We start from the raw sequence: 12,315 nt of genomic DNA, 5'->3' as shown, positions 1-12,315 counted from the left end.
ACAGAATGGTAAATTTTATACTCCCCCTCCACCAACAAGCATCAATCCATGGCTTTCTCGAAACAACGAGTGCCTCCAACATACATCAGGTCCCAGGGGGAGTTTTGTTTGCAATTAATTTTGATTTAGTTTGCATAAAGCATGGGACTGGGCATCCCGGTGACCAGCCATTTTCTCGTGAGTGAGGAGCGGAGTCCACTCCTCTTGAGAATAACCCGCCTAACACGGAAGACAAGGACAGCCTTGGTTGATACATGAGCTATCCGAGCATACAAAACAGAATGTTTATTTGAAGGTTTAGAGTTTGGCACATACAAATTTACTTGGAACGGCAGGTAGATACCGCATATAGGAAGGTATAGTGGAATCATCTGGAATAACTTTGGGGTTTAAGGGATTGGATGCACAAGCAGTATTCCTGCTTAGTACAAGTGAGGGCTAGCAAAAGACTGCGAAGCGACCAACTAGAGAGCGACAGCAGCCATGTACATGCATTAAAATTAATATACATTGGATGCAAGCATGAGTAGGATATAATCCATCATGAACATAAATATCGTGAAGGCTATGTTGATTTTGTTTCAACTACATGCGTGAACATGTGCCAAGTCAAGTCACTTCAATCATTCAAAGGAGGATACCACCCCATCATACCACATCATAATCATCTCAATAGCATGTTGGCACACAAGGTAAATCATTATAACTCATAGCTAATCAAGCATGGCACAAGCAACTATGATCTCTAATTGTCATTGCAAACATGTTTATTCATAATAAGCTGAATCAAGAATGAGGGACTCATCATATTTACAAAAACAAAAGAGGTCGAGTTCATACCAGCTTTTCTCATCTCAGTCAGTCCATCATATATCATCATAATTGCCTTTCACTTGCACGACCGAACGGTGTGAATAATAATAAGAGTGTACGTGCATTGGATTAAGCTAGAATCTGCGAGCATTCAATAAACAGGAGAAGACAAGGCAATATGGGATCTTGGTTAAATCAACAGTAATGCATATAAGAGCCACTTCAACAATTTAATTATGGTCTTCTCCTACTGACCCCCAAATAAAAGAAAAGAAATAAAACTATTTACACGGGAAAGCTCCCAACAAGCAAAAGAAGAATGGGAAATATTTTTTGGTTTTCTTTTTAATTATTACTACTACAGCAGAAAAATAAGCTACTACTATTTTTTTGTTTTTCTTAAGGTTTAACAAACACACAAGAAGAAAGCAGGAAAAGGAAACTAAACTAGCATGAATATTACAGTGAAAAAGTATGAGCACCGACATCTAGCAATGAGTGTGTGTGAACATAAATGTAATGTCGGTGAGAAATACGTACTCCCCCAAGCTTAGGCTTTTGGCCTAAGTTGGTCTATGGCCACGGCTGGGCTGGCGGATATCCATAATAATAGTTGTTGGGGTCGTACTGTGATGAGGAAGAATAGTTGGGATCATACTGATGTGCAGCGGTTATCGCCTGCTGAGCTGCACCGTGGAGTCGAGCTGCCTCCGCTCTCCTCTCGTACTCTTCTGCCTCCTCTCTGGTAATAACATATCTTCTTTTTGTCTGTGAATCAAAGAAGGCAGGAGCAGGGAGAGTAATACGGAAAACACGTCGTTTATCAAAAATTAAACGATATAAGAGAGGTGGTTCAGGCCTCTCGACAAACTGGTGCAAAGCCATAGAGTCATAATCTAAATATGCAGGAGGCAACTCCGTATCACCCTCACAAATGTCTATCTCAAGAAAATGAGCTAAGCGGGTTGCATAAATTCCTCCAAAGAAATCTCCATTATGTCTATTATGATGCAACCTACGAGCTACAATGGCTCCCATATGATAAGATTGGTCTCCTAACACAGCACTCCTAAGAATGCTAAGATCAGGGACACACATGTGACATGCTTCATCCTTAGCATTTATGCATCTACCGGTGAAGAGAGAAAAATAATGTATAGCAGGAAAGTGAATGCTTCCTATGGTAGCCTGCATTATATCTCTAGATTCCCCCACAGTTATACTAGCAAGAAAGTTTCTAAACTCAGATTTAGGAGGATCCCTAACACTACCCCATGATGGAAGTTTGCAAGCAGAAGTGAAATCCTCTAAGTCTATGGTATAAGATTTGTCATAGAGATCAAACATGACTGAAGGAGAATTACGCAAAGATGAATACTCAAACCTCCTCACAAAGGAACTTGTGAGATCATGATACTGGGGGCATTTGTTACCCTCAAGACCGGCATTGCGCAAATATGCTTTGAATTCTTCTTTAATTCCCGCACGGTCCATAAAATTTTCCGGCGGCCATTCGCAAGGCCGTACTGGAGCGTCTCTTGGTGGATCCTCGTCAGCATCGCGCATAGCAATCCTGGGTCCTTGATTCTTAGAGGAACCACCTTGGAACATCTTCCTAAGCATATTGTTTTTCTCTAAAAAATTCTGAAATTTTTAGTAACTTCAAACAAAAGTGAACCAACTTCAATAAAACTGATAGCAACTACTCCTACAAGTGCCTAGAGCCTATATCAAGCATTAGAACTACTTGGGACCATATAAATTTGACATGCAAGCTCAAGAACATGGTCACCTATGCAGCACAAATTTGCAAAGAATAAAGCACTAGAACAAAAACTAATTGGACCAATGGAGGAATCACATACCAAGGAACAATATGCCCAAGCAGTTTTGCGAGAGGTGCTTTGAGCAAGGAGATCGAAAATCACAGCAAAAATGGCTGGAACTCGTGCTTGAGTTGGTTTTTCGGGTTTGTGTGAGACAGAGGAAGAAGATGGGTGCTGGGATAAGTGGAGGAGGGCCACCGTGGGCCCACGAGGCAGGGGGGCGCGCCCTAGAGGGGGGGCACCCACCACCCTCGTGGCCAGGTGGTAGCTCCTCCTGCGGTAATTTTTGCACAGTAAATCCTCAAGTATTCCCAAAAAATCATATTAAATTGGCATGTCATTCTGAGGACTTTTATTTTCGAGATATTTTTATATTGCACGGATAAGTCAGGGAACAGACAGAAAAATACTATTTTTACTTTATTCCTACTAATTAACAAAAAGTATAGAGAGGGTACAGAAGTTTGTGCTTCTAGTTTCATCCATCTCATGCTCATCAAAAAGAATCTACTAATAAGGTTGATCAAGTCTTGTTAACAAACTCACTCCGATAATCATGAAACCAGAGAAATTTCGAATAACACTAAGTTACCTCAACGGGGATATGCACATCCCTAATAATAAGAATATCATATTTCTTCTTGACAGTAGGAAGAGGAAATTCAAAACCTCCAAATATAATCGATGGAATTTTTCCAATAGAGTTGATACTATGAACTTGAGGTTGTTTCCTCGGAAAGTGCATCATATGCTCATTACCGTTAACATGAAAAGTGACATTGCCTTTGTTGCAATCAATAACAGCCCCTACAGTATTAATAAAAGGTCTTCCAATAATAATAGACATACTATCATCCTCGGGAATATCAAGAATAACAAAGTACGTTAAAATAGTAACGTTTGCAACCACAACAGGCACATCCTCACAGATACCGACAGGTATAGCAGTTGATTTATCAGCCATTTGCAAAGATATTTCAGTAGGTGTCAGCTTATTCAAGTCAAGTCTACGATATAAAGAGAGAGGCATAACACTAACACCGGCTCCAAGATCACATAAAGCAGTTTTAATATAATTTCTTTTAATGGAGCAAGGTATAGTAGGTACTCCGGGGTCTCCAAGTTTCTTTGGTATTCCACCCTTAAAAGTATAATTAGCAAGCATGGTGGAAATTTCAGCTTCCGGTATCTTTCTTTTATTAGTAATGATATCCTTCATATATTTAGCATAAGGATTTGTTTTGAGCACATCAGTTAATCTCATACGCAAAAAGATAGGCCTAATCATTTCAGCAAAGCGCTCAAAATCCTCATCATCCTTTTTCTTGGATGGTTTCAGAGGAAAAGGCATGGGTTTCTGAACCCAAGGTTCCCTTTCTTTACCATGTTTCCTAGCAACAAAGTCTCTTTTATCATAATGTTGATTCTTTGATTGTGGGTTATCAAGATCAACAGTAGGTTCAACTTCTACATCATTGTCATTACTAGGTTGAGCATCATCATTAATATTTTCATTAGGTTCATGCTCATTACCAGATTGTGTTTCAGCATCAGACATAGAAATATCATTTGGATTATGAGGTGGCTTAGCAATAAGTTCACTAGAAGTTTGCACAGTTCTATCATTTTTCTTCTTCTTCTTTTTAGAAGAACTAGGAACATCAATATTATTTCTTTGAGAATCTTGCTCGATTCTCTTAGGGTGGCCTTTAGGATACAAAGGTTCCTGAGTCATTCTACCAGTTCTAGTAGCCACTCTAACATCATAATCATTTTTCTTACTATTCATTTCATCAAGCACTTCTTTTTGAGCCTTAAGTACTTGTTCTACTTGAGTGGTAACCATAGAAGCATGTTTGCTAACAAGTTTAAGTTCACCTTTAATATTAGCCATATAATCACCCAAGCATCTAATCATATAAGCATTTTCTTTTAATTGTCTACCAAAATAAGCATTGAAGTCGTCTTGCTTAAACATAAAGTTATCAAACTCATCCAAGCACTGACTAGCAATTTTAGTAGGAGGGACTTCAGCTTTATCATATCTATAGAGAGAATTTACCTTTACTACCTGTGTCGGGATATCGGGATCAGGAGGTTCTTCAATAAATAAAGAATTAAGATCATATGTTTCTTCAACAGGCGGTGAATTAGGACCATGTATTTCTTCAATAGGAGGTAAATTATTAACGTCTTCAGCTTTAATACCTTATTCTTTCATAGATTTCTTTGCCTCTTGCATATCTTCGAGACTGAGGAATAGAACACCTCTCTTCTTCGGAGTTGGTTTAGGAATAGACTCAGTAATTGGAGCAGGAGCTGGCTCAGGAGGTGCCCAATTATTTTCATTTGTCAACATATTATTCAATAGAATTTCAGCTTCATCCGGTGTTCTTTCCCTGAAAAGAGAACCAGCACAACTATCTAGGTAATCTCTGGAAGCATCGGTTAGTCCATTATAAAAGATATCAAGTATTTCAGGTTTCTTAAGAGGATGATCAGGCAAAGCATTAAGTAACTTGAGAAGCCTCCCCCAAGCTTGTGGGAGACTCTCTTCTTTAATTTGCACGAAGTTGTATATTTCCCTCAAAGCAGTTTGTTTCTTATGAGCAGGGAAATATTTAGCAGAGAAGTAATAAATCATATCCTGGGGACTACGCACACAACCAAGATCAAGAGAATTAAACCATATCTTAGCATCACCCTTTAATGAGAACGGAAATATTTTGAGTATATAAACGCGATCTCTCATCATTAGTGAACAGGGCAGCTATATCATTTAACTTAGTAAGATGTGCCACAACAGTTTCAGATTCATAGCCATAAAACGGATTAGATTCAACCAAAGTAATTATATCAGGATCAACAGAGAATTCATAATCCTTATCAGGAACACAAATAGGTGAAGTAGCAAAAGCAGGGCCGGGTTTCATTTTATCTCTAAGTGATTCTTTGTTCCATTTAACTAATAACCTCTTAAGCTCATATCTATCTTTGCAAGCTAAAATAGCGGCAGAAGATTCCATATCAAAAAGATAGCCCTCAGGAATAATAGGCATATTTTCATCATCACTATCATCATCGTATTCAGATTCAATAATTTCTTTTTCTCTAGCCCTAGCAATTTTTTCATCAAGAAATTCACCAAGGGGCACAGTAGTATCAGGCATAGAAGCAGTTTTATCATAAGTATCATGCATAGCAGAAGTGGCATCATCAATAACATGCGACATATCAGAACGAATAGCAGAAGCAGGTGTAGGTGTCGCTAACTTACTCATAACAGAAGGTGAATCAAGTGCAGAGCTAGATGGTAGTTCCTTACCTCCCCTCGTAGTTGAGGGATAGATCTTGGTTTTTGGATCTCTCAAGTTCTTCATAGTGATAAGAAGATATAAATCCCAAGTGACTCAAAGAATAGAGCTATGCTCCCCGGCAACGGCGCCAGAAATTAGTCTTGATAACCCACAAGTATAGGAGATCGCAACAACTTTTGAGGGTAGAGTATTCAACCCAAATTAATTGATTCGACACAAGGGGAGCCAAAGAATATTCTCAAGTATTAGCAGCTGAGTTGTCAATTCAACCTCACCTGGAAACTTAGTATCTGCAGCAAAGTGTTTAGTAGCAAAGTAATATGATAGTGGTGGTAGCGGCAACAAAAGTAAAGACAGCAAAAGTAATGTTTTTGGTATTTTGTAGTGATTGTAACACTAGCAGCGGGAAAGTAAATAAGCGTAAACCAGTATATGGAAAACTCGTAGGCACCGGATCAGTGATGGATAATTATGCCGGATGCGGTTCATCATGTAACAGTCATAACATAGGGTGACACGGAACTAGCTCCAATTCATCAATGTAATGTAGGCATGTATTCCGTATATAGTCATACGTGCTTATGGAAAAGAACTTGCATGACATCTTTTGTCCTACCCTCCCGTGGCAGCGGGGTCCTATCGGAAACTAAGGGATATTAAGGCCTCCTTTTAATAGAGAACCGGAACAAAGCATTAGCACATAGTGAATACATGAACTCCTCAAACTATGGTCATCACCGGGAGTGGTCCCGATTATTGTCACTTCGGGGTTGTCGGATCATAACACATAGTAGGTGACTATAGACTTGCAAGATAGGATCAAGAACTCACATATATTCATGAAAACATAATAGGTTCAGATCTGAAATCATGGCACTCGGGCCCTAGTGACAAGCATTAAGCATAGCAAAGTCATAGCAACATCAATCTCAGAACATAGTTGATACTAGGGATCAAACCCTAACAAAACTAACTCGATTACATGATAAATCTCATCCAACCCATCACCGTCCAGCAAGCCTACGATGGAATTGCCAACGCACGGCGGTGAGCATCATGAAATTGGTGATGGAGGATGGTTGATGATGACGACGGCGACGAATCCCCCTCTCCGGAGCCCCGAACAGACTCCAGATCAGCCCTCCCGAGAGGTTTTAGGGCTTGGCGGCGGCTCCGTATCGTAAAACGCGATGATTTCTTCTCCCTGATTTTTTTCTCTCCGAAAGCAAATATATAGAGTTGGAGTTGGCGTCGGAGGGCATCCAGGGGGCGCGCCCTAGGGGGGGCGCCCCCCACCCTCGTGAGAAGGGTGTGGGCCCCCTGGTTTTCATCTTTGGCGAGGATTTTTTATTATTTTTTCTAAGATGTTCCGTGGAGTTCAGGTCATTCCGAGAATATTTGTTTTCTGCACATAAAACAACACCATGGCAATTCTGCTGAAAACAGCGTCAGTCCGGGTTAGTTCCATTCAAATCATACAAGTTAGAGTCCAAAACAAGGGCAAAAGTGTTTGGAAAAGTAGATACGACGGAGACGTATCAGGCGGCCAACGCGTCGCTAAACTTTCTCATGGTATGTTTGTTTATCTTCTTCATTGCCGGGTCCTTATCTGGATCTTTATAATCCTTTTCATTCCGGCCCGGGAACAAGAATATCTGGTGCGGCTTCTTTAGGAGGGCGGGCCTCATATTATCTAACTTGTTTAGTTTCTCATCATTGATGGTGGCGGTTGTCCGAATGATGCAGCCAATTTGATTGTCGTAGCACGCACGCGCTTCCTCGGGCGTGTTTGGCTCAAAATTGCCGTCGTCCACCTCCGTGACCACTAGTCTAGTAGTCCTGAGCTTGTTAGGAAGCCGTCGCCTCTTTGCTTTCGGTTCTATACCGGCTCCGCTCCCCGAGGCAGCGCCGGTCTCAGTCTCAGCGCCGGTCTCAATGCCGGTTTGAGTCTCAGCGCCGGTCTCAGTCTCGTCGGCAAGGCTCTACCGCCCGGTAGACGTCGTCGCAATCACCAGAACCATGTCCTTCATCGTTGCTAGCCATGTTTCCTACGATTAAATCTAGTCAATTAATTCTAGCCCTAATAAAATGAATAATGACATAAAAAGGCCTATTGTTTTGCAGGAACGTTGACTCCTTCCCGGTGCGGCAAATCCTGGGCACTCGATATGTCCTAGTTTGTAGCACAAGTCATGCCGAAATTCACGGAAAATTTTGGCATGACCTTTGCTAAAAAGTGGACAAATCGAGAACCTGAATTTTGCCGGAACGGAAATGAATCAACATTCCGGCAAAACATAGGCCACTCGGCTTCATTCCCTGGAAACAACAAAAGGCCACTTGGGCACAATCGAACCACTTCAATGTCGATTATGATCAATGAGCAAACACTATTGAGGATTTTTCATATATCATGACCACTTCAAATTTGCATCTCCTAGTGTTTGACACTTCAAGAAAATCTACACAAATCCCATGTTCTCTGAAACTCAATTCAAAAACCAAATATAGATGGATGAACCCTAGAACTCAAATTATGAACCTAGAACTCAAATTATGTCCTAATAAAAATTCACTAAAAATTAAGAACCTACTAGACTTGCAACACTAATAGAAATTTATATTTTTATATTGATTTTTTTCTCTAAACTAAATCCTACCACCCTAGTTAACATCTAGTTAAACCTTACTTTCCTAACATTTGTAATTAAACACTACAACCCTAACCCTACTGTCCTAGTTAAGCATATACAATTTTTTCCTACGGCGAGGGAGGCAGGGGCGTATCTGTCAAATTAACCTAACTAATTAACCTAACTAAATTCTTTTCCTAACTAATCTAGAGAGAGAGGAGGGGTGGGGGCTTACAGAGGATGGCTCCGATGGTGGCGCAGGAGGCAGGGGCGTCTCCGGTGACGGTGAGGGAGGCAGTTGTGGCGAGGGAGGATCTGGTGGCGTCGACTGCTGCTCTGGTGGCGTCGACTGCGAATCCGGTGGCGTTGATGTGGCCGCGCGGCTCCGGTGGCGTTGGGGGCGGCTCTGGTGGCGTCGACGGCGCGCGGCTTTGGTGGCTCCGGGGGCGTCGACGTCGGCAGGAGACGGCGGCGAAGTGGGGCGACGGCGAATCGGGCAGACGGCGGCGGGGTGGGTCGAGGGATTTGGGGGAGAAGTGGTGGCCGGGGGGAAACGGTTTTTTGGTTAAGTCAAACTTAGCGGTAGCTCTTTTTGCGAAACACGCTATAGCTAAGTTAGCTATAGCGATTTTCACAAAACGCGCTACTGTTATAGCTATGCAATTTCCTTCATATTTCTTATTTCCTTTTCTGTTTCTACAACGGGGGTCTAGGAAACGCGCTGCAGCTACATTAGCTATAACGCCTCTTACGAACAAACGCTACTGCTACGCCTTTCTCCTTTTTTTCGCTTTCTCATTTATTTTCCTCTACATTTTATTTTTTCCTTTCTCCTTTTTCTATTTCTTTCTTTTTCATTTACTTTTCTATTTGTTTTTCATTTTATTTTATTTACATTAGCAGTAGCGCTCTCTGCGCGAAATGCGCTGCTACTTATGTCCTAGCGGTAGCGCGCTTCCCTCAAGACTGCTACTGCTATGCGTAGCCTATCGTTTTAGCAATGGGAATACTAGTGGTAGCGCTTTTTCATGCGCACGCGCTACTGCTACTATTGTGTCTGTAGCGCGGTTTACGAATGCGCGCTACTGCTATTTAGCACTAGCGCCCATTTTTTACACGCACTACTGCTAAATTTCTGTGTGTAAGGTTTTCCGTAGTAGTGTATCGACAATCACTCCATGTCATGCCATCCATCCAAGTCAGGGAGATAGTCCCCGAGCTTAGTGAAATGCTCCAGGTCGAGACGCTGAGCGGCTACACGTGTTCGGACGTCTTCCCGCGACATTTGTTCTTCTTCGTAGAACATCCCTGTTTTTCCGACGAGCTCCTTCATGATGATTTGGGCAAGTTCGCGCCGGATGTGATAGAACTCAGATCGAAGTCGATGATCCTCGATATCTCCTAAGTTCTTTGCCCATTGCAGAATATGGGCATCGCCGGATGTAGGTGGCATGCGAAGGTTCTGGTGATCCCGTCTGTACTCCAGCATCTGGTGTAGGACATAGAATCCATCATTAAGAGACTCATTCGGTTGCTGGATGCAGAAGAAGTCGGTCTTATGGCCGAAGGTGGGCCTGCCGTCCTTTTTCTTCTTGTCCTTGACCTCTCCACCCCGTGCGCCGTAGTAAAACATAGCACTGTCGAGAATAGACTTGATGTGGGTGTAATCCTTTTTGTTAATGTTCTTCGACGAGTCCAAGTAAAGAGCGTGGGAGTATCGGGGGTAGAGGATGGTGAGGACGGCGCGCTCGCCGCTGCGCAAAATAAGTATACCTCAAATTAATTAGCCTCCACCGTGCAAATTGATGATTGAAATCAAAGGAAGGATATCCGTGCGGATGACTTACATGGGATGATAAGGCACAAGAATCGCCTCCTTGTCCTTATTGGCAAGCATGAAATTGACGATGTATCCCCTCACGTATTCACAGTGCTTTGCACAGACTCCCAAGAAGGCCTCGTGCATGAAGTACGGGTCAGCGACACAGATATGAGGTATCTGCTCAACCCGGATGAGGTAGTTCATGTGCAAAGCATAAAGGCGGACAAACGCAAAATCCAGCTTCTTCAAGTGAAACATGTCGAAGATGTAATCGAATCGAAGGAAGAACTTCTCCGCGGGGAATGTGTCGACGTACGACAATCCCCGTGGCACGTTAACCACGTAGAGTGGGTATCCTGGATTTTTTGAGGCGATGAGGCCTTTCTCTGTCCACAGCACATCGTTATGAAGTCTCCTTAAATCGCCGAATCTGGCCCGCAGCGCTGCTTCAGGTAGGATTGGTTGACCAGGGATATGCCATTTTGCCGCACCGGGGATATCTATACGGTCTTGAACCCGAGGCTGCTAAGGAGGCTGGATCATAGAAGCAGCTTTTTTGCCTTTCCTCGGTCTCTTCCTAGACTTCTTTACTACCGGAAGGTTGTCCATAATACGTTCAGACTCCGGAGGCGGCAATTCAGGCACCGACTCATGACGCTCAAACCCTAAGTAGGCGCCAGTATTGACATACTCTTGAGTGTCATCGTCATCCTCATCCTCATCTATGACGACGTCACCAGCGACGACTAATGGAGTAGGCGAGGTGTTGATGTTCATACCTAACTGCGTGCTCGTGGATATGCTCCCGGCCGCCTCCAGACAAAGCAGACTCTTTGGCCACAACAGGACCCAGCCATTGCAACAATCACCAAGACGCCATGGGGTCTCGTCATCATCCCCCACTAGTACCAGAGGAGCCAAATTCTCGTGGCCCGGTTTGACACCGGCCACGGAAACCTTGAAGACTTTCGGGGGGATCGGCCGGCTGTGGAACAATGGTTCCTTAGGCTCCATTATCGTCGCCTTTCCCACGTCTACCTTCTGGTCGGTGATGGTGTACAATATGGTGCACGGGGTTTTGTCGGCCTACAAAGAAAAGTCTGCGATGTGAGACATCTAAAAGGCAACGAAAACGGGGGATTATACATTTATTGAAGGGGGGCGGTGTGACAGATACCGTGAGGGCATCGAGCTCAGCCAAAGACGAAGCACCGCCGAGCACGCCCGATGCCGGAGCCAGTGTCGGAGTAGGTGCGGAAGCCGGTGCGGGAGCAGGTGCAGCAGTCAGTGCGGGAGTAGGTGCGGGAGCAGGTGCAGGAGCCAGTGCCGGAGCAGGTGCAGGAGCCGGTGCGGGAGCAGGTGCAGCTGCAGGTGCTGGTGCAACGCTAGTCGAGCTGCTCCTGAGGAAGTCGGCAAGGGGAAAGTCCGCTGCATTTTTTTGGACTTTGCCTGCTCCAATTGAAAACGGCTGGAATCAACGTAATAGACATATCTACAAACACCTGTTTTGCGGCAGCTATCACTGTTGCGACTGTCTCAGATGATTTCTTTTCAACCGCAATCTCAACCTTCTTGTCGATGTTTTCTTCAGTTAACCTCCGTCTTTCCTTTCTCTCCTCCGTGGTCTCACGGTAGTACTTCTTCCACATGGCGCCGTCTCCGACATCGTGCACGCGTCCATACGACGGTCGAGTATCCACTGGGAGTCCTTTCAATATATTCAACGCCTGGTTGAATGGAGTGTCTCACTTGGGCCTCGCCAACGCCTCAGACGGCGAGTCGCTTTCGGCCACAATCCTGTGCTGCTCTCTCTGCAAAAGGCACAAGGATCGTTTACAAATATGACTAACGTGCAGTTGAATTGATTAGAAACTAAAATTACCAGCAGTCTAATGAACTTCATC

Source organism: Triticum urartu, chromosome 3, assembly GCF_003073215.2.
Source record: "Triticum urartu cultivar G1812 chromosome 3, Tu2.1, whole genome shotgun sequence".
In the NCBI taxonomy this organism is placed as follows: domain Eukaryota; kingdom Viridiplantae; phylum Streptophyta; class Magnoliopsida; order Poales; family Poaceae; genus Triticum; species Triticum urartu.
This window is presented reverse-complemented; position numbering follows the sequence as displayed.